At 43.5% G+C, this 24004-nt stretch overlaps 1 long non-coding RNA gene across 1 annotated transcript; it reads right to left on the reverse strand.

Moving 5' to 3' along the window:
• Positions 1-1427: 1427 nt before the first annotated feature.
• On the reverse strand, positions 1428-22298 carry LOC141087630 (uncharacterized). The gene is made up of 3 exons (XR_012231704.1): positions 22248-22298; positions 20013-20082; positions 1428-1979 (listed from the first exon to the last, which is right to left on the reverse strand). It is a non-coding gene; the product is annotated as an uncharacterized lncRNA (long non-coding RNA).
• Positions 22299-24004: the final 1706 nt, after the last annotated feature.

Consider the following 24004-nt stretch of genomic DNA (forward strand, 5'->3'; position numbering starts at 1 on the left):
AGTACATACACTATAACCTAAGGGACTGTGTTAGACATAGTAAGTGAGTACACTATATACTAAGGGACTGTGTTAGACATAGTAAGTGAGTACACTATATATTAAGGGACTGTGTTAGACATAATAAATGAATACACTATATTCTAAGGGATGGTGTTAGACATAATAAGAGATAATGTCTTCCTCCACCTCATTCCTAAGGCCATTATAAGTCCCCCTTCCTCCCATCCCAATCCCCACACACCCCTCAATGTCCTCCTCCCCTCACATCCCATTATTGTTCTCTCCCCACCCCATCATTGCCCTCTTCACCACCTCCATCATTTTCTTCTCCCCACAACTATCTTTGCTTTCTCCCCCACCACTCCCATCATTGCCCATCCACCACCTCCATCATTTCCTCCTCCCCCACCACCCCCATTATTGCCCTTTACAACCACCCTCATTATCAATTTCATCATTCTGTCAGTCCATGAAAATCGGATTGCAGTCAGACATCATCCAAGTGCAAGCCAATTTTTTCCGCCGACTCCTTGATTTGCATGGCTGAGTGCAATCCGAATATCAAACTCAGGCATGCTGCAATTTTTTTTTTTCCTCTGACCGGACTCCGACATGTGCATGGCCCCATAGCATAACATTGACCTGAGTAAATGCGATGTTTTGTCAGATCGCACTAGATCCAATGCAGTCATGTGCGCCTGCCCTGATCCATTTCAAGAGCCTTATATTATTATTCTTTTCTTTCCAGACAGCCCCTGCAATATCCAAAAAGAATGCAGGCCAATCCATGTATTCAGGTACATCATTGCAGAATTATTATTTCAGTCTAAAAAAAATATTCAGGATTGAGAGTCCTCAGTAGTTGATACCTTTTAATGGCTAACTGAAAAGATGGTAACACATTGCAAGCTTTCGAGACTACTCAGGTCTCTTCATCAGGCTAGACTAATACAAAATCTGAAGTCACATATTTATGCACAATACAACACAGAAAAAAATGCAATAGATAAGACAAGTGACGTAAAGCAGAACTATCAATATGGGAGAGGGAGAAATTGATAGTTCTGCTTCACATCACTTGTCTTATCTAGTGCATTTTTTCTGTGTTGTATTGTGCATAAATATGTGACTCTTCAGATTTTGTATTAGTCTAGCCTGATGAAGAGACCTGAGTAGTCTCGAAAGCTTGCAATGTGTTACCATCTTTTCAGTTAGCCATTAAAAGGTATCAACTACTGAGGACTCTCAATTCTGAATATTTTTCTATCTACTGGCTAACACGGTACAAAGATATACATCTTTCCTGTATTTCAGTCTTATGGATTTTCTTACAGTAAATGTAATAAGAACTATTTGCATATCTGTTGTAAATCATACTTGGATGATAATAAGAGAATAAAATGCTAGGATAATTTTTCTCGCTATAAAGATCATTTTTATTATGCCAGAAATTAATGTTTTCAATTAGGTAAATCCTTTCATAGGGTGTTACGGTGAACAACAGACGGCAAATCTAATGTAAGATATAGAACCAGGATCATTAATCATTGTGCCTTTTGTAGTAACGAGCAGTGTCTTCTCCACACTATACAGCATTACACTGTACAATAAAATACAAAGAAAAGTCAACAGTAAAGTCTGAAAGGTGCCCAAATAAATTAGAATTCAGAATCACCAAATGGTGTTCAGTTTTCAGGATAATAATAAGCCATAAATATAATCCACAGAAGACCCAGGTCATTGCTGAGAAGCATCTGATCAGAATCTGGACTTATCTTTAAATATAATCAAGGGCTTGTTCACACATTACACTTTTTCCTGAATCTTTTTCTGGAAAAAAAGGAGCATTTTACGGTACTAGCAAGGTGACTAAAGATTTATGAAATCGCATGCACATGCTGCTGCTTATTTTTTTCCTCCAAGATTTTAACCAGTTTCAAATCTGCAGCATGTCAATTCTTTCAGCATTTTTCATCCTGTCAAACGAATGGAAAAAAGCATTAAAAAAAATCAGCATATTTTACATAGTGCTTTTCCTGCCAAGAAACACGTTTTTGGTGCAGAAATACTTTAAATGTGCCCAAACCCTTATTGGGGCTGTGGAACACATGATGATAAAATTGGGGACTTTATAAACCTAAAAACCCAATTTTTCTGAACATATTATTTTAAAGGGTCTGTCCACTGTGAGTACTCTAAAGCCCCTGTTACACACTGCGATATCGCTAGCAATATCGCTGTAAAGTCACCGATTTTGTGACGTAGCAGCGATATTGCTAGCTATATCGCTGCATGTGATACTTACCTCCGACTGGCTCCCCCGCTGGTTATCGCTGGTCGCGCGAGAAGGTCCTGGACCATTTCTCGTCGTCAGCTTCCTGCGGCGCATCCTGCTGTGACGACGAGCGACGCGTGGACGCGGGCGGGAGGACGTCAGGATCGCCGCGTCTGACAGGTAAGTAGCGACCCCCGACCCCTGCGATGTCGCTGGTGAGATCTGCCTGTGTGGCAGCTCACTAGCGACCACTTAGCGATGCACCAGCGATCCATATCGTTGTCGGGATCGCTGGTGCATTGTTATGTGTAGCGGTACCCTTAGATGAGTTTCTTGTATAATTATATTAACGTTACTAATTTACTTTTATTTCTGAAGGTGTTCCTGACTCTAGATCCTGACACATAAGAGCAGTTCCTGCGTCATGGGATCTCTGTGTGAATGGGGTTGGTGGACTGTCTCATTTCAACAGCTGATCCAGCCTGCTTCATTGTCAATTCAATGCAAAGATAGAGAATGGGGTTGGATTACCTATTAAAATGAACCAGCCAGCCGGCCCCCCGGCAAAACCAGCTATATCAACAGTGGTCAGCACATATGCTAGCTTACTACCCTGAAATAAACCTATATAAACAGTGGCCGATAAAAAATACAAAATAGAATAAGTTTACATGCTCAAATCAATCAGAAAACATCTCCAATATTGCGTGAGCATCCAGATAGTTCAGTCCATCTGGAGGACATAATATATATACTTTTAACCAACTAGCATATCACAGTGGTGACATATAACACTGGGATGATCTCACCTCCTTAGTTGACACCCTCACAGAAAAGTAGGACAGCAGTATCTGCATCTGGCATCAGTCAAGGAATTGTTTGCGACCTGCCTGACCCCAAGTCCCAAAACTCCCGCCCTTACAAGGGCAGTCCACAGCTGGCCCTGTTATATTACTTTGGTTCTGTATATCCCCTATGCACCTCCCAATGTGTTTCCTCCATCAAGGATTCCTCAGGGGAATTGCTTTAAGACTTAACAAGTCCATAGGGTGAATACAATCCTTGCGGTACTCAGTATCAGTGTCAGTAGCTCTCGTGATGTTAGGCCTTAGACGGCACTAATTACTGTCTGTTTATTCATTCTTTTGGGATAGTATTTGACTAAGAAGCTTCGCTATCTGATCATTTGTCTGTCTAGGTCATATATTTCAATAGATAATGAATAAAAAATTGCTTTTAATTGAATTCTCACATACTTTCTGTACAAATTGATTAACTGGTGAGATTCAAGCCCCCCGTCACACATAGCAATCTCGCTAGCAAGATCGCTGCTGAGTCACAAGTTTTGTGACGCAAGAGCGATCTCACCAGCGAGATCGCTGTATGTGACACTTACCAGCGACCGGCCGCACTGACGGTTATCGCTGATCGTGCTGGAATGGCCAGGACATTTTTTGATCGCTGCGTGTGACAGGCGGGAGACCAGCGATCAGCGAGCAGGAGCTGGTAACTAAGGTAAACAGAGGGTCTCTAAGCGGCGCGCTGCGCTTAGAAACCCGATGTGCACCTTAGTTACCAGCGCGCTGGTGCAGGGAGCTGGTAACCAAACCAAGGTACACATCGGGTTTCTAAGTGCCGCTTAGAAACCCGGTGTACCTTGGTTACCAGCTCCCTGCACCAGCGCGCTGGTAACTAAGGTACACAGTGGGTAACTAAGCGACGTGTGTCACTTGTTACCCTCGTGTCGCTGGTGCAGCTTCCTGTTTGGCAGCTCACCAGCGATCATGTAGTGACACTCACACCCTCTGTTAATTGCTGAATAAAATTTATACGGATTACCTTTGCTTTCCTCAGACGCTGCAATATACTCCGTGAAGAGGTTGCAAAAAAATACTGTAAATTGATAGTACGACAGTTTTAGCTCCCAGGCACACTAGGGTGTCAAGAGAGTAACTAGACCCAGGTGTGCAGCGCTTTACGGCACAAAGCCGCACTCGAACACCTTAGCTTTTACTATGCTGATGGAGAGCCCTCAGTCACCAGGGCAATGGGGTACTCGGTACCGGGCCCGTTGATCTCAATAGGGGGGAATGTCACGGCAGCTGTGACCCGGCCCGTGGCCCTGGGCTCCGTTGAAAAAGGGGAATAAAGTCTATTGATGATTCGTGACGCCACCTGTGGTGTTTGGCAAGGGAGGAGTTAAGCCGACGCTGCATGCAGATCCTCTGGGACTGATGGTGTGGTGCAGCAAAGATGTTGTAGCCCTCTACAGGCAGGGCTGAAGTCCCAGGGCAGTGTAGTTAATGAAGAGGCAGGGAATAGGCGCAGACAGTGTAGTCGATGGCACCGAGATGTAGTCGTGCTGAATGTGTTGGTGCAGGAATAAGTGGAGGACACCAGGGCATATAGTTCCAAAGCTTTACCCAGTCTGTTGTGCAAGCAGGTGCCCGCTTCCGTGCCGTGTCCTCCGGGTCAGGGACTCAGTCAACCTCCAGGCCCGATGAAGCACTCCTTTCCAACACTCCGCCAACATGTGCCTTCTCTGAACGTCTCCTCTTATAGTGCCTAAGAATGAAGTACTCTCAGTACTGAGTTACAGTGGAGTGCCTCCTGTCAGATGTTCCTATGAACTCTACTTGTACGGCAGACAGCTGCAGCCTGCTTCGGGGACTCCTTGCTACTAAGTCCTGGCTCACTTTTCTGATGCTGTTGTGCCTCCAAGTCTTGGGTGGGAATAAGCTAGTCACTACTTCTATTCCTCCGGTGTCTGCTGCAGGACCATTAGTATCCATACAACCTCAGGGACCGGGCCCCGGCCTTGCTCTTAGAACTTCTAGGAAGGGTTCTCCTCTAACCCAAGTCCTCGGTTCTCTTTTCTCCTCACGTTCCGAACTAATCTTTCCTTCTTATGGAGAATTAGGCTTTCAGTATTTGTCGCTCTCTCACTCTTCCTTTCCTGTGCCAGCAGACCCAGGTCACTGGGATCTGCTGCAGCACTTCCATCCATCCATCCCTCTCTCTGGGGATCCACTCAGCCGCACTCGCTGGCTGACTCTTCACTCTCCGACTCAGTCTACTCAAAGACCCCTAAAACTTCCCGCTCTTTCAAAATATACTAACTCCACCCGCCTCCCAGCATGTTTCATGTTCCAAGCAGGGAGCCACCAATGGGTGCTTTGCTATACTCCAAGCAGGGAGCCGCTGAAGGTGCTTTGCTACACTACTTTGTGGTGTGGGGGTGTAGGTGTTGGAGTGTGGTTAGGATTCTCCACCTTACCTGGATGGTGGGGTACCACACCTCAGGAGGAGGTGCAGTACCTCTGTGGCGACTGAAGCCTCAGGGGCGCCACATTGAGAAATCAGAGTAATCACCCAGAAAAAATATATATTCTCTAAGGATATGTGCACGCCACGTCTTATAGAAAACATAGTCACTCAGTTTTTACTATAGCAAATCGCTTCAGGAAAACCCCCATCCTTTTTTTTTTTTCCTGAAATACCTCCTTTGGTGTCTTTCTTGCCATTTTTGTTGCGACTTTGCTGCCATTTTCTATCTATGGTAAACTATATATAAAGTAGTAAGCAGCTTCCAAATGGAAGTCAGCAGAAGAATTGATCAGTTAATTCTTTTAGCTGCTTCATAACTTTAAAAACCTGAAGAACCTAATAAGTTAACACACACTACTTGCACTTAAAAAAAGTTATCAGACAAAACCTTAAGTACACCCCTAATAACACCTACTTGTACTTAAAGGTGTTATATGCCCCCAATCCGGCCTGCAAGACAAGAAAAAGACCTTTTATAATACTCATCTACAAAGCTGTCAGGTCTGATGAGCAGGGCGGAGTAAAGTACTGTAGTGTGCATGCACCGGGGCTCTTTGGCCTTTTATTGAGCATGCGCACTGCAGTGCTTTGCTCTGTCTCCAACAGGGCACAGGAGCGCGATGCAGAGGATTGGGGGCTAATATACAGCATATTAGAATGCTGTATATCAGGGCTGAAAGGTACTGGTCTTATCTCTTATGGGACAAATCTGGTGACAGGTTCCCTTTTAACAAAAGTTAACTCATTATATGCCAATACGTTTATTGCTAAGATCTTCACATTAGAGATGTGAAATTAAAGATAAAACAAAATGTTTTATTCTGCTCTGCAGTCACTATGACATCCTGTGTCCAGTTTATTGTGAAAAATTTGTTGAAAGGTCCTCTATAACCACTCCAAGTTTCCAAAGCCACAAAGCCGTTAAGAGAAGAGAAGTGACTGGTCCCTTTTACAGCAACGCTGCTCCAAAAGAATTCAGGAAAGATGTAGAAAAAAAATAAGACTGACAGTATATTCTTGAAAAATCTTTTGCAGGAAAAACTCAGCAGGTATGCCGGCATCTAAACGACACTGCATGCATATACCCTAAAGATATCTGCAATTCTGCACATAACATTTTTTTCGGATGGATTCTGTTTGGAAGACACCACAAACTATATAAAGAAGTCTAATGGGAAACCAAAGAGTCATGTGCACAACTAGAGGTAAAAGCACCACATTTCTGTGCTGTGTATCTTCAACGCTTATTTAGGCTGCACAGAAAAAAAAAAAAAAAAAAAAGGCCACTTGCTTAGCATCTTCATCTCTTGGCCATATTGGAGACCATTTATGAAAAGCATCTCTAAATGACCTGTTCTGTAAAGTAATGAATGGAAATAACATGACATGAAGCTCAAAGTTCAAAAGTAACATATTAGACAAAAATAAAACCTAGTTATAGTTATCCATCTACACATATGTTCTTAGATTTAAAAAAAAAAAAAAAAATTGTTCCTATTCCTCTTTGCTCCCCCACCACATGTGGCTACAGTTTTCATTCTGACTTGCATTAGTCAGCTTTCTCATACTGTCCTTAATGAGCTACATATGCCTTGTTCTCTTTTATAAGAGACTAGATGGTGACCCGACTCTATCACATCGGATATTGTAGAGTCTCTGTTAAAATAAAAAATAGTTATATACTCACCTCCCGACGGCCCCCGGACTCTTTCTCTCCTCTCACCACGCTCCCGGCATCTTCCGGTCCCAGTAATGCTTAGCGCGAAACATCTCTGATGACGTCGCGCTCTCGCGAGAGTGACGTCATCTCTGGCCCTTCTCGCTAAGCATTACTGGGATTGGAAGATGCCGGGAGCGTGGTGAGAGGAGGGACAGAGTCCGGGGGTCGTCGGAAGGTGAGTATATAACTATTTTTTATTTTAACAGACTCTAGAATACCCGATGCGATAGAATCGGGCCACCATCTAGTGTATTATACTCCTGTTACATCCAGAGCTACTCTCACTGTTCTGCTGTTACCTAATGTATTGTACTCTAGTTACACCCAGAGCTGCAGTCACTGTTCAGATCTTAGCTAATGTATTGTACTCCAGTTACACCCAGAGCTGCAGTCACTGTTCAGATCTTAGCTAATGTATTGTACTCCAGTTACACCCAGAGCTGCAGTCACTGTTCTACTGTTACCTAATTACCTAATGTATTGTACTCCAGAATATGTACAGGACTGTGCCTGTGTAATGAGCAACGCAGCTGTGATGCCTTTAACAGCTGTAATGTGCCTGTACAATAAGCAATGCGGCCGTGTTGCCATGACGACTAAGCAACTGCCACGACCAGTCAGCGAGGTGGGATTTCCAAGACAGACAGACAGAATTAAACAATTATATAGTAGATAACACCTGGGCAAGACAGAAGGAAAGCCACGAAAGTCATGTGACCTCTCAGAATCGCAGCATTCAGCTGCAATTTCAATACTGCAAATATTCCAAAATATGATACCATGGCATGCTGGATAATATAGATGATAAATGTTTAAAAATGGATAACCCTTTGAATTACCCTGTAGTAACACTGCATGGAAATTAAACACTTTCCATCAGGTCTCTCCATAAATTACATCGGATTGTGAGGGTTCTTAGTTCAGGGACACTTTGTGAGAATCCTTCTAGTAATTAGGGATCATGCAAAGCAAAGAACCCCCTTAACCCCAAAGCCTGTTTTAACCTTCATGACCAGGACAATTTTTACAATTCTGACCACTGTCACTTTATGAGGTAATAACTCTGGAACGCTTCAACGGATCCCTGTGATTCTGACACTGTTTTCTCGTGACATATTATGCTTTATGATAGTGGTAAAATTTCTTTGATATGATTTGCGTTTATTTGTGAAAAAAAAAAAATCATAAATTTGGCGAAGATTTTGAAAATGTTGCAATTTTCAAACTTTTAATTTTTATGCCCCCCAATCAGAGTCATATCGCACAAAATAGTTAATAAATAACATTTCCCACATGTCTACTTTATAGCACAATTTTGGAAACATAATTTATTTTGTTAGGAAGTTATAAGGGTTAAAATTTGACCAACGATTTCTCATTTTTACAACAAAATTTGCAAAACCATTTTTTTAGGGACCACCTCACACTTGAAGTGACTTTGAGGGGCCTATATGACAGAAAATACCTAAAAGTGACACCATTCTAAAAGCTGCACCCCTTAAGCTACTCAAAACCACATTAAAGAAGTTTATTAACCCTTCAGGTGCTTCAGAGGAATTTTGGAATGTGGAAGGAAAAAAATAAACATTTAGTTTTCTTTCACAAAAATTTTTCTTTAGGCCTAATTTTTTTTATTTTCGCAAGGGTAAAAGCAGAAAATGGACCATACATTTTGTTGTGCTATTTCTCCTGAGCATGTCGATACCCCATATGTGGAGGAAATCTACTGTCTGAGCACACGGCAGGGCTCTGAAGGGAAGGAGTGTCATTTGACTTTTTGAATGTAAAATATGCTGGAATAATTAGTGGATGCCATGTCATGTTTTGAGAGCTCCTGGAGGTGCCAGAACAGCAGAACCCCCCCCCCCATAAGTGACCCCATTTTACCTCTCAATTAATTAATATAGGGGTGCAGTGATTATATTGAAATCACAGGTGTGTCACAAATTTTTTACATTTTTACCACCAAGATTGTGTGCTAGCCCCAAGTTTTACATTTTCACACTGGGAAATGGGTAAAAATGGCACCAAAATTTGTCCCACTGCTGAATGTAGAAATACCTCCATATGTGACTGTACAGTGCTACTTTACCATACGAAGTGACTCAGGGGAGACAGAGCGCTACTTGCCAACTGGAGCGCAGATTTTCCTAGACTAGTTTGTGGATTCCATAAAAAGATCCCCTAAGTGCTATAACAGAATCCCCCCTGAAGTGACCCCATTTTGGTAATTATAACCCTTTGGGAACTTATCTACAGATGTAGTGACGATTTTGAGTCCATGGGTGTTTTCCAGAAACAGGCAGCAGTGGATGTTGCTCAGTGAAAATTTCAAACTGCCATTTTAGTGACCAGGACATTATGGCCAGCCCGTGCTTCTGGAGACATGTACCTGTAAATTAGGTGGGTTCTCATCACTACAGAAATGCTAAACGTGTGCGTGCTGTTTTAGGCACATTGGGGTTCAGAAGGGTAGGGCATTTGTATTTGGGAGTTGAGAATTTCATGAATTTCGTTTGCCGGGTGAGGCGTCATTTTGCTTTTCCAGAACTTTTGTGCTACCAGTAACGTGGAAACCCCTATATTTCCATTAACAGATGACAGATCTGAGTTGGGACTTGTTTTTTGTGGATTGAGAGGAAGCTTTTATTGGGAACATTTTACATAACGGTTGGGATCACAGTTATCCGGCGCTCTATGCTGACCACTTACTTTGGGGTTTCCATCTAAATCTGAGTGACGTGATTCAGATGAAACACCCGATGGATCCATTCACTATAGTGAGGCAGCAGAGTTACTCTGGACTCCATCTGGCCTCTGTTTTGCGATGTCCTTTTCAGAAGTGCACAAAACTGTGGCCAACGGCACTTTTATGCAGTCCTAAAAAGACAGACACTGCGGGATCACAGGTCAGACGGCATCCACAGTGCTTCCATCTGCCTCATTATAGGGAATCTTCAGCCAGAGGTTCTGTCTGAATCAAGTATTTCAGAGATTTACACGGAAACCCTTGTGTAAGCACTCAGTGCAGAGTGCAGGATAAATGTGCACCGAGCCTTACTGCGATCTTTGAGAGGCAGAATGAAAATAATCAACAGCATGTGAAGAATTGGATTTATTTTTTTATCCCGTTCCTCGTGTGGTATAAGTGATTAGGCGACATTATTCTTCGAGTCAGTGCGATTACAGCGATACCAGATTTATATCAGGTTTTAATTTTGGCTGCTGTCACACACTAAAAGACGCTTTTTATTGCTAAAACTAGTTTTTGCGTCACCATATTTTGAGAGCTATAATTTTTTCAGAGTAATGTGAGGGCTTGTTTTTTGCGGGACGAGCTAACGTTTCTATTGCTGCCCTTTTTGGGCATATGACAACTTTTCATCACTTTCCATTTCGATTTTTAGGAGACAGAACGAACAAAAACCAGCAGTTCAGGAATTGCATATATATATATATATATATATATATATATATATATATATATACACACACACACACACACATATACATACACTGTATATATATCGTTCCGTGTGTGGTAAAATTGGTAAGGCAGCTTTATTCTTCGGGTCAGTATGATTACAGTGATACCCTGTTTATTTTTTTATGCTTTATTTTATAGAAAAAATAATAATTTTGGCATCGCTTTAGTCTGAGAGCTATAACTTTTTTATTTTTCTGCTGATGGAGCTATATGGCAGCTTGTTTTTTGCAGGACAAGATGAGGTTTTCAGCTGTACCATTTTTATTTACATCAGTCTTTTTTATCGCGTTTTATTCAACTTTTTTCTTCGGCAGTATGATAAAGCTTTGTTTTTGCCTCGCTTTTTATTTACGGAGTTCACTGAAAGGGTTAGCTAGTGGGACAGTTTTATAGAGCAGGTCGTTACGGATGTGGCGATACCAAATATGTGTACTTTTATTGTTTTTCTATTTACATAAATAAATGTATTCATTGGAAAAATATTTTTTTTTCTTTATTTAGGATTTAAAAAAATATTTTTTTACACTTTATAATATATTTTTTTTTTTTTACTTTTTTTCATTGTCCCAGTATTTTACATCAGATCGCTGATCTGACACTCTGCAGATCAGGATCTGACAGGCAGGGAAGGAGGCATGCAGGACCCCGCAGCTATCTTGGTGCCAGGAGTCTCCATAGAGACCATCAGGACATCGAGATTTCAATGCGATGTCCTAATGGAAGCGCGCAGGTAGACTCCTCCCTGTGCAATGCTTCTCTATGCCGCTGTCACTACTGACAGCGGCATCAGAGAGGTTAAATGCTCACATACAGCTGACACGCACACGCGATCACCACGCGATTGTAACAAGGTAGCCCGTGGTAGTATGGTAGTCCCAGCCAAGTCAACTAAGCCAGAGTCAGGAGACACCCTGGGCACCTTGCACAGAGATGGACTGGACAGACACAATCCTCAGGCACAACTTGCAGTCCAACAGGGAACAAAGTTTAATAGAACAGAGATGAGAAAAAGGTACAACACTGGCTTCCTGCTCTCTCCCTAACTGACTGGGAGCAGCAGTTTCCTGCTGCCTTTTCAGCTGCTGGCCCAGCCCACAATCTTAACCATCGGTTGTCCCTAACCTCTATACAGGCAGTAGTTAACATAATGCACAATAATACATGGCAAACACAGCACAGCATAATGTACTTAAGAACATGTTATAGGGGTTATCATACACAATAGAGGCGCATAAGTTCCATGTGAGGGAGAAGCAAATGAAGGTCTCCGCCACCTCCTTACACCCCTCCCTCCTAAAACTCGGTCGTCCTCGACTGTCAGGACCTTTAAATATGCGAGATAGCCCTTAATAAAACAGTAAAACATACAGTCCATAAGAGCAAAAAAAAGTATCACAGTCCATAATACAAGTGCAGTCTCTGGAAATGATGCAGGGTCTCGATGTTCGGATCACAGGTCCTAAAATAGTGGTGGGCTGCATTTCCACATGGGTCTTGTCCAAAGGTAAAATGGGGCACAGTCCAGGGACACAGTTCTATAGCAGCCGCACCCAAAGTCCACCATAGTTAACCCTCGTGGGGTATTGGTCCCGTGATCCAGCAAGGGAAGCACCAATGGGTGCAAACAAAACTGAAAGGAGGGAAAAACAATTAAGCGTGGCATTCAACTGGTGGCCACATCAGACGCCATAGTCCTTCGGCGCCGTCCTGGGCTCCTTGCCCCTTCAGAGACGCAGAACAGTCCCTGGCATACATTTTTTTTTTTTTTTTTTTAGGGTGCAACCGGCACCAATACAATTTCTTAAAGGGGCCGCTCAGTCTACACATGGCCGCTGACTTTCATAGTGGCCATGTACGGACCCTGCACCACTATGTAAACATGAGATGAGGACAAACTGGAGGAGGAGTCTCCGCTGTTCCTCCGGCTCTACACTCTCTTCAGTGGTGGTCCTGTAGCTCCTGGAGTCTCCGGCTCTGCTGTCACATTTGCGGCCGCTTCACTGCACGGAGGACCCAATTCCTCCTGCACCTCTGTAGCAACTGCGACCGTGGCAACCGGCCGTTCCACATGCTGAGCCTCCCGCGATGAGCTGGCCTCCCAATCAGAGGCCAGTTTTTCGGTGTTCTTTAATGAAGGACACGTAGTCCCCCTCCTGGAGAGGAGGAAGGAACAAAAGGGATCTGGCATTGAGGTAGACCTTGGCTCTGATCTCCAGTTCATGCAAGAACCCATAGCCCCTGCTCCGGTTAAGATACTGGACCACACCACGGGTCATCCGGCCTGCCGCAGTTCCTCCGCCGGGGCGCTGCAGCTTTTGGACAATATGGCGCTCCCTACTCCTCTTCTCCTGTATTACTCTATGGATTCAGTGAGCTTCTGCAGTCACGGACATCCGAGGCTCCCTTACACTCCGGCCGCAACAGGGGCAACGGCAGAGCAGAAAGCCGGGACACCTACAGTGACAATGGTGGAACGGAAAACCGGATTACTTACCGGTAATACTCTTTTGTAGAGTCCACGACAGCACCCACTGAGAGAGGGGATCCGCCCCAGGAACAGGAAACCTACAGAGATAAATGGGGCGGTCCCCCTCGCTCCCTCAGTTTGTATTACCGAGAACAACGGAGGAACCGCCATACAAGTTTTAGTCATTTTGTTTGGGCGATTCATATATCTTACCCCTATAGCCTTTACATTCACTAAGTTTAATCATATATTAAATTCTAATTACAATCTCCACCACCAAGGAGACCCATGTGTGAAAAGTTTTTACGGGAGGGAAGTGAGCGGGTGCTGTCGTGGACTCTACAAAAGAGTATTACCGGTAAGTAATCCGGTTTTTCCTCTTCGCCACGACAGCACCCACTGAGAGATTTCCAGAGATAATCACTTGGGAGGGCACACCGTGTTAAGGACCGATCTACCAAAGGTCAAATCCTCTGTAGAGGACAAATCTAGTCTATAGTGACTATAGAAGGTAGATGGAGAAGACCAGGTTGCAGCCTTACATATTTGTTCAATTGGGACGTTTGCTCTCTCGGCCCAGGAGGATGATATGGCTCTAGTAGAGTGCGCCTTAATCCCCAGCGGAGGGTCTTCTCCTTTTGCCAAATATGCCATTGTGATCGCATCTCTAATCCACCTGGATAATGTGCCTGTTGTAACTCCAGACCCCTTTCTGTTGCCCTGGAAGGAGACAAAAAGAGACCTACTCTGCCTCCAGGGACTGGTCCTATCAAGGTAGGCTAGTACAGCTCTCCTCACATCTAAGGTGTGATATTTCACCTCGTCCTGGTTTGACGGGTTCTCATAGAAGGAAGGTAGGCATATCTCCTGAGACCTATGAAATTTAGTTGCCCGTTTGGGAAGGTAGGACGGGTCTGTCTTCAAAATCAGTCTGTCTCGTGTTATTGACAGGAACGGAGGGTCTACTGATAAAGCATGAAGATCACTTACTCTTCTAGCTGATACTAAAGCTACTAGTGTAGCAGTTTTCAATGAGAGGCACTTCACTGATGCCGATTTTATGGGCTCAAACGGGGCCTGAGTAAAGGCATCCAAAACCAGAGTAAGGTTCCATGCCGGAAGCCGAGGAATATGCACCGGTTCTGATCGTTGACAAGCTGAAACAAAACGGTTTACCCATCTATTTGCTGCCACGTTATAGTTAAATAGGGCTCCTAGGGCCGATATATGGACCTTTAGAGTATTAACTGAAAGGCCCAATTCTCGGCCTCTTTGAAGAAACTCTAAGATGGGCGTAATGGGTACTTCACCGGCTAGCACTGCTGGGTGAAAGGCCAGGAATTTTCTCCACACCTTAGCGTATATTCTTGTAGTAGACTCTTTCCTACTTTGTAGCAGGGTATTAATCAGGTTTTCCGAAAAGCCCTTCTGCTTCAATAGTTCCCTTTCAAATTCCAGGCCTCTAGGTGTAGGGCTTTGGCCTGTGGATGGTAGCAGGGTCCCTGCGAGAGAAGATCCTGGTGCAGCGGCAGGATCCACGGGTCGGTTATTGACATGGCTCTCGCCATGAAAACAACGGCCTTTTGGGCCAAAACGGGGCAATCAAGATGACCCTCGCCCTCTCGTCTTATTTTCCTGACTACTGTTGGAAGTAGAACCATTGGAAGGAAGGCATAGGCTAGCCGGAATGCCCAGGGTGCTTGGAGGGCATCTAGAATGTCTGGGTTGTCTGACCTGTAGAGCGAAGCGAACTTCTTTACGCGTCTGTTGGCTCTGGTGGCAAACAGGTCTATCTCTGGTCTGCCCCATTCTGTCGCTACTGTCTCGAAGACGTGCCTGCTGAGGACCCACTCGCCCTGATATAGGACCTGGCGACTGAGAGAGTCTGCTTGAGAGTTGTCTACTCCTCTTATGTGGAGTGCCGACAAGGAGTGAAGATGTACCGCGGCTATCTCTAGGATCTCTTCCGCGATAGACATCAATGGTCCCGACCGCGTACCTACCTGTCGGTTTATATAGGCCACTGCGGTGATATTGTCTGTCTGGATTCTCACGTGGGTTCCTCTTAACTGCGGGAGAAATTGAGATATCGCATAGTAAATTGCTTTTAGCTCCTTTACATTAGAGGAGGTTTCTATCTCATGTTTACGCCACCGGCCTTGTATCATGTGCTCCTCCAGGTGGGCCCCCCAACCCAAGGGGCTAGCATCCGTGGTGAGCACCTTGGAGGGAGTTACCCACCATTGCACTCCCTTAGACAAATTGGTAGGATTTAACCACCACTTTAGGGATTTAACAACTTCTGGCGATAGGGACATCCTCCTTTCCAACCGCCCCTGCAGTCTCTCTGTTTCCTGCAGAATAGCCCACTGTAGTGTTCTAGAGTGGAACTGGGCCCATTGCACCGCTGGGATGCACGATATCAGGGACCCCAGCAAGGACATACCCTGTCTCAATGATATTACGGGTCTTCCTGTAGTATTCTGTATCTTATTGATTATGGCCACTGCTTTAGCGTCTGGTAGAAAGCACTTCTGACTTACAGAATCTACTTGCAGGCCTAGGAACCTCTGACAGGTAACTGGTTCTAGTCTGGACTTCTCCCAGTTGATTAGCCATCCTAGCGTTTGTAGGGATGAGATAATCTTAGCCATTCTTGTTTTGCACTGAGAAACAGAATTCCCTACTACGAGCAGGTCGTCCAAGTAAGGGACCACTAGTGTGTCATTCAGCCTTACATACGACATCACTTCCAGCATCAATTTGGTAAATACCCGAGGAGCCATGGATAGCCCGAATGGCATTGCCACAAACTGGAAATGCTGAATCCGACCCTTGAACCAAACCGCTACCCGCAGGAACCTCTGGTGCTCTCGGTATATGGGTAGATGGTAATAGGCATCCTTTAGGTCCAAGACTGCCATGTAACACCTGGGAAACAAAAGTTTTATTGCAGAATTTATTGACTCCATCTTAAATGGCCTCAGCCTTAAGAAGGTATTAAGCTTCTTTAAATTTATTATGGTCCTAAAAGAGCCATCTGGTTTTGGGACTAAAAATAGAGGAGAATAAAAGCCCATTCCTCCTTCGTCCCCTGGGACCTCTATTAGGACCTGTTTAGTTAGTAATACTGCAATCTCCATCTCCAGTGCTTCCTGCTGTATCTGGGACTTCATGGAAGTCAATAGGAAGAAGTTCGGTGGATGCCGAACAAATTCTAGTTTTAGGCCCGATGAGACGATATCTATGGCCCATGGGTTTGATGTTACCTTCCCCCATTGGTGGCTGAATTCCAGTAGTCTGCCACCTACCGGTGTACTGGTATTAGCGGAACCTGTCTCCTCTGAAGGGACGCTTCCCGAATAGATTGCCCCTCTGTTTGGGGTCCTTATTACCCCAGCGATCCTGGGGTTTAAAGTCTTTCTTTTTGCCAAACGGCGGCTTTCTGTAGGACCTCCTATTAAAGGGAATATACGGGTTAGGAAAACCTTTTTTTCTCTCTCCCGCTTTTGTTAAAATCTCGTCCAGTTCCGTGCCAAATAGGTACTTACCCTGGCAGGGTATAGCACACAGTTTAGTTTTTGTCTGCGTGTCCCCTTTCCACCCCTTCAACCATAAGGCCCGCCGGCCTGCATTGGTTAGCCCCGCTGCTCTAGCCGATAAACGGAGAGAGTCCGCTGAGGAATCGGAGAGGAAGGCCGCTGCTCCTTTAATGAGGGGCATAGAGGACAGGAGTTTATTCCTGGCCACTCCGTTTTTAATATTGTCCTCTAGGTCATTCAGCCATACCAACATTGATCTTGCTGTGCACGTGGCTGCTATTGCGGGCTTAAAAGCTGCCGTACATGTTTCCCAGGATCGTTTTCGGCAGGGAGGATCTACGAGAGGTAGAGGCCACCGCCGCATCCACTTTGGGGGCTCTCGACCAAGCTGTCAATTCCTCATCGTCAAACGGATATTTACGCTTTGACGTTAAGGGGAGGAAGGTTCTCTGCCCCTGTTTTTCCCACTCCCTTTTCACCAGCTCTTTTATAGCTGGGACCACTGGGAATGCTCAGACCTTTCTACGGGAAATGCCTGCAAACATTATGTCTTGTGGAGTCTTGGGGTCCTTACTCTCTGGTAGCCCCATGGTATTTCGGACAGACTTAACTAAGTTACTGACGCTGTCCGTAGGGAAACACGCCTGCTCCTCGTCCTCTGAGGAAGGGTATTCCTGGGATCTATCAGAGTCTAGTTCCCCGGATTCTGACGGCGACTTTGACGCCGGCGAAGCTCCTCCTCTCGGTGAACTTATCTGTCTCACGGAGGAGTGACCCCCCAGACTACTGGAGCTGCCCAAGGCCCGTAGCTCTTCCCTAATTATCGCTCGGATATCCTCTTTCTTCCGTGAGGATTCCTCCTGTAAGGCCTCCTCAATACACGCTTGGCATAATCTTTTAGGGTGGCCGTCTGGGAGGGGCTGAGAACATAAGGCACACTCTCTATTTTTCGCCTTCTCTGTTCTTTTGGCCTAAAAAGGGGGGTATGGACCAGAAAAAAGAAGGCCATCAGTTATTTATTCTGACTAAAAACACTCACCCGCGAGTCTCGTCAGCAAACTACCGGCTGCGGGGTCCGCGCCTCAGGCTGAGGCGAGGCGTGGGATGATTTCTTCTCCTTCCGTTTTTTCTCCAGGGGCTCAACTTGCCTGGAAGGTCCGCTAGATTCCTTCCTGAAGCTGCCACTTCTTCTGGTGCTGCTGCTTCTCCTTGTAGCACCGCTTTGTCTGCTGCCATGTGGGGATTCCACTGGCTGACTTAGCGGGAGCGAAGCTGGGTCATCTATGGATGACATGACTGCGCACTGGCGCTGCCTCCGTGGCTTCTTTTTATAGCCTTTCAACTTTTTTTTTTTTTCCTCCATTTTTTTTTTTTAGCCCCTTCTGCGCATGCGTGGGCGTTCTCCCGCGAGCGCCGCCTCCTGCACTGATCCCGGAAGACCTCCATACCCTTACTTCCGGGTTGCCTGCCTGGGAGCGCCGCTGGAAGCGCTGATGCAGCGGCCCCGACAGTGACACCACGCACTCGGCCCACACGTTAACCCCTGCAGGTATGACCTCCGGTAGCGCTGCCTGGCACAAACGCTCAGGCTCTTCTGCTTCTCTCGGGGGGAGGGGGGGCGCGTGGCCACCATCCCTGATATGCCTAATGGCATTGTGTAATGCATTCGTCCCCTTCCTGGGGGGGGGTATACGCCCCTGTCCCCTCAGTGAGCCTTGGCACCTTCTTACCTCCGGCCTCACCTGCATTACCAGCTCGGGGGGGGAACATCACCTCTCCACCCGACGCTGCCTCCAGTCCTGGGGCCCCTGCTGCTCATATTATGCACGCAGGCGGCTACCAGACCAGGTATCCTCTTCTGCGGGTTCCTTCCTAGGAACAGGAAACCAAACTGAGGGAGCGAGGGGGACCGCCCCATTTATCTCTCTGTAGGTTTCCTGTTCCTGGGGCGGATCCCCTCTCTCAGTGGGTGCTGTCGTGGCGAAGAGGAAAAGACGGGACGTCTCTGGCGATGATGGCGGGGTCAGAGGATGTAAGGGAATGAAGCAGCACTTAAGAACATATGTTACATGGGTTATCATACACAATAGGGGAGCATAAGTTCCGTGTGAGAGAGAGGCAAGCGAGGGTCTCCACCACCTCCTTACACGATCACGGCGCCATATTAGTACTGGGACTGGCACGAACGCACCTCCCGTAGAGCAGTACTTGCACTGCGCATGTCGCAAATGGGTTAAAAGAGAATCTGTTCCATTCTTGCCTGAACCATGGTTTGGGCAACATGGATTGAGTGACAGGTTCCATTTACAATGTCAATTTTTGATTGCTAAATAGTGCCATATGTATGTACACTTTATTGCAACTAATTATTGCCTGTTCAGTTCCTTATTATGCAGCCAGAAGTACCAATGATTGTAGAAAATTAAGTTTTAGAGAGAGGTGAAACAATTTGCATTACTCTAGTCCAATGGCCATGCCAAGATAAGCAAAAAAAGTGACCAAGCAGATCCAGGTTGCATTTCCAAATGCTAAGAGAACTCTATGAAGAAGGGAAGTTAAACACCCAATTAAATTAATAACAATGTTCTTTATTAATGCAAAACACATATGGTATATTAAAAACATAAGTTAGGGAAAAACACAGAGAAACTACCACAAAACTCAGGACCACATCCTATGGCCATTTCAAAGATAAGCTCAACCAGTATCAAAAAAGGTGTTTATAGTGGTAAAAAGTGATGTCTAGATGGAAGCAAGGAGAATCCTAAAGACAAATCAAACAACACATGTATTAAGCTATGATCACAGTGATCAAGCTTCTATGGATACAGTAGGAGTATATATGAGGAATTAAGTGTAATATGCCATCCGACAGAAAACCTATTTATACAGACCCCTCCTGTATGCAGAGTATATTTAAAAGTGACATATTAATGTCACTTTTATGTTGAGGTGCCCATACTTTTGCACCGGTCAAATTTTGTTTAAATGCAGATTGCACATTTTCTGCTAGTACAATAAACCTCATTTGAATCCAGAAATATAACTGAGTCCATCAGTTATTAGATATATGAAACTGAAATAGCTGTTGCAAAAACCAAAATTGTTATAAAGAAAAAAGGTTAACATTAATAGGGGTGCCCAAACTTTAACATATGACTGTATTTCTGTATAAGTAGAATGTACAATGCCTGAGATGATGGATCTCCCAATCAAAAACTCCAGATGAAGTGCTGCATAGGAGAGACCAGTGGATAGAATCTAAAATAAATAAGAAGCAAACCAATATTTAGAAAATGCCATCTCCACGCATAATCTTAACAGTGTAGGCCATCATAAAGGTAAGCTACATAGCAAACTAAGCCTTGCCTCAACAACAGACAACACTATTATATGCTAAGGAACAGATAATTATTACAAACATCAGGGAGTGAAAATGACAAAATGATGAAGCAATTTCAGTTAACATGAGAGAAATTGAGGGAAACATACAAAAAATATTTAGAGAAAAAGCCAGGGTAGAGTGGGTTTCAAAAAGCAAAACACATTTAATATCACTCAAATATAGAATGAATACATAACGCAATGTAAGTAAAAGTTGATCCTCTGTTGAAATACATTTGCGCATCTTTGTGTCCTTGAAGGTCATGCCATGGTGCACAGTCTCCAGAAGAAGGGCAAATGTAGCCAGGCTCATCCAACAGTACCGATAGAACTTGTCAGGATAGCTGCATAGAGAACCATGCAGTTGCTGGAAATGACCTTTAGTCAGCCGTCGCCTCAAAAGCGGATGTACCCACATTTGTCTCTGCCTCCTCGGATCAACAATCACTGGGTAAGGCTCCCCAAAACATTGAGACAAGACCGCTCAGTTGTGTTGAAGGTTAGCCTGTCACACATGTTAGACACAAACCACCGAAAACAATACACCAGCAGGGCCACTTTTTGAAAGATTGGAGGAGGGAACTTGTTGTGGAGCCAATATATAGGCTTCTTGATTAGGTCTTTATTCATTTCAGGCCATTGAGCCATTTATTTTAATGTGGAAAGTCAGTGAGAAATGTTAAACCATACACATGACATACGGATGTCAGAAAATCGCATTGCAAACGCATTACACATGTATGACCATACGGAGAACACTCGTGCAACTCTCGGCAGGGAGACTCGGACCGATTTTCCATTCATTAAGTGTGACCCCGGCCTAAAAATGACCTGCTGTGACATTATATCTCATTGCTGTCTTTAAATTGTCTCAAAAACATACATAAAACTGCATACGTTTGATATAACGTGTGGTTACAAAAAGTGTGAATTCCTGTGGAGAAGCACCAAGTTCCATGTGCATGGAGTCATGACTGCTGCTGTCATCACTCACTCACTCAAAGGCCCAGCAAGCATTATTTGCTCAAAGGCTATTAGCAGTGCTTTCACATATGACCTGCTTCCCCAATTTCACTTCACTACATGAGCATTCCTCCAAACCTGGAAAATATTTTGCCTAGAGCTGTTTCACACATAGCGTTTTTAGGCATTTTTCCAAGTATTTTTGCCAGCTTTTTTTTTTTTTTTTTTTAAATACTGTAGTCAGACATTGGCTGAACAGTAGTAAGAAAGATATACAACACATTACAAGCAATGGTTTTTGGGTTCTGACACTTTTCTTTATTTTTGCAGCTTTTCTGGAATCCGAGCAGTTTAAACAAAAAAAAAACAAAAAAAAAAAACTTGAGCTTGGTTTCAGTTGGTATACATGCAGCACATAAACGCACGTTCACATTGGCCATAAAACATGCAAGACCTACAAGAGACAAAATAAGCAAAAGCCCAGCTGTAACTAAATAAAAAAAAAAAGCAAAAGTGCATTTAAATAACAAAGAGTTCTTAGTAATACAGTTTTTAATCAAAAATAGCATAAAAGCCATCCCACCATCGACAAGGTGACTCTGATCGGGATGGTCCTACACTGTCTAATATTAAAAACCTTACACCTTACCATATGTCAGAGTTGATCTCAATGTGTGATTAAGGGCAGACAAAAGGACTGGGTCCTCAACCAGTGAACACCAGTCTGGGGAAGCCTTTAAATACAATTTCCAGCTCAGGAGAGGGAGGCTACACCCCGGCTTGCACAGAATGCAAAAATACAAAGAAAAAACACAAAAATTGAGCTTGGTTTCAGTTGGTATACATGCAGCACATAAACGCATGTTCACATTGGCCATAAAACATACAAAACCTACAATTGACAAAATAAGCAAAAACCCTAACTAAACTAAACAAATAAAAAGCAAAAGTGCATTTAAATAACTCAGAGTTCTTAGTAAAACTGTTTTTGATCAAAAACAGCATAAAGGCAATCCCACCTTGGACAAGGTGACACTGATGGGGGACGGTGCTACACTGTCTAATATTAAAAACCTTACCATGTGTCAGCGTTGACCTAAATGTGTGAATAAGGGAAGACAAAAGGACTGGGTCCCAACCAGTGAACACTAGTCTGGGAAAGCCTTTAAATACAATTTCCAGTTCAGGAGATGGAGGCCACACCCCGGGTTGCACAGAATGCAAAAATACAAAGAAAATACACAAAAATTGAGCTTAGTTTGAGTTGGTATACATGCAGTACATGCTGTTTTTTTCAAAAAGCAGCATAGTCTTGGTAAGGGCTCATTCATTTGTTAGTTTTTTCCCTACGAGAGCTCTCTGTGGTTTTTATAGATAGCATTCGTATCTATAATAGTGTATGAGGTCTTTCACATGTTGGTTTCGCAGCCCACGCAAAATCGTGTAGACATGTCTGATATTGTTCAGTGTTGGACCAAAATAGGCAATGCAACTCTATGGGTTCATGAAAAAAATCAAACAACACTTGAATCTTATCCATGTGCTGTCCGATTTTCATAAATTGTTAGATACCAGAAGGTGGAAAAACTATTTTCTTTTTTTTCACTTATGAGACCAAAAAAAATTAGACCGATCTCTGATGACATTCCCATTAAATCTGATGGACCGATGATGAAAATTACTGATGAAACTCTGTCCATTTTTCTCGTACATGATGTCACAATGAGCCATGAGACTATCTTTTCTAGTAGTTAACAAAAAAGAAAGAATAAGGAGCATCTAATACCATATGCAAATAGTATTTTATTGAATATATTCATAAGTTCTAAAAAATTTTCTTCATTATTATTTATATAAAAAAAAAATTGTAATTAAAAATGTGAAGGACACAAGACATAAGGTCCGACACAGTTACTATAATTACAGATCAGGGAGACAACCTTATAATATCTTCATATATACCAATGGTACCAGACATATAGAGTCATTTATGCCACTTTAGATATACATATATATATACATATAGCATATGCCAAACTAGCATCCACACACAATCTATTTGAACAATCTGAATAGTATAAAAGGTCTCACCCGAAAATATCTGTGTAACCGGTCACACCAAGCAGCCCCAATGTGCGTTTTGCTTGGGGCACAGCCCCCTGAGGAAGCCCAAGCGAAACGCGCATTGGGGCTGCTTGGTGTGACCGGTTACACAGATATTTTCGGATGAGACCTTTTATACTATTCAGATTGTTCTAATAGATTGTGTGTGGATACTAGTTTGGCATATGCTATATGTATATATATGTATATCTAAAGTGGCGTAAATGACTCTATATGTCTGGTACCATTGGTATATATGAAGATATTATAAGGTTGTCTCCCTGATCTGTAGTTATAGTAACTGTGTCGGACCTTATGTCTTGTGTCCTTCACATTTTTAATTACATTTTTTTTTTATATAAATAATAATGAAGAAAATTTTTTTTATAACTTATGAATATATTCAATAAAATACTATTTGCATATGGTATTAGATGGTCCTTATTCTTTCTTTTTTGTTTACAAGTTTTATTGGAGTATACCTTTTATTATTTTTATCACCTAGTTTTAACTCCTTTTTTTTTTTTCTGGGATTTTTGAATTCTTTTCTAGTAGTTAGTAGCTTCTCCATAGGATTTCAGATGTGCCTGACAAAAATGCGTTTAAAAACATGTAAAAAAAAATGGATGAAATTCATAGTGCAAAATAAAATTGCTATTTTTCATTTGCCCATACATTTTAATGGACATAAGGATCAAAAGTAGAAGAATTTGCAATGGATTATTATGTTTGG

Source organism: Dendrobates tinctorius, unplaced genomic scaffold (genome assembly GCF_039654945.1).
Source record: "Dendrobates tinctorius isolate UK_male_01 unplaced genomic scaffold, ASM3965494v1 ptg000035l, whole genome shotgun sequence".
Lineage (NCBI taxonomy): Eukaryota > Metazoa > Chordata > Amphibia > Anura > Dendrobatidae > Dendrobates > Dendrobates tinctorius.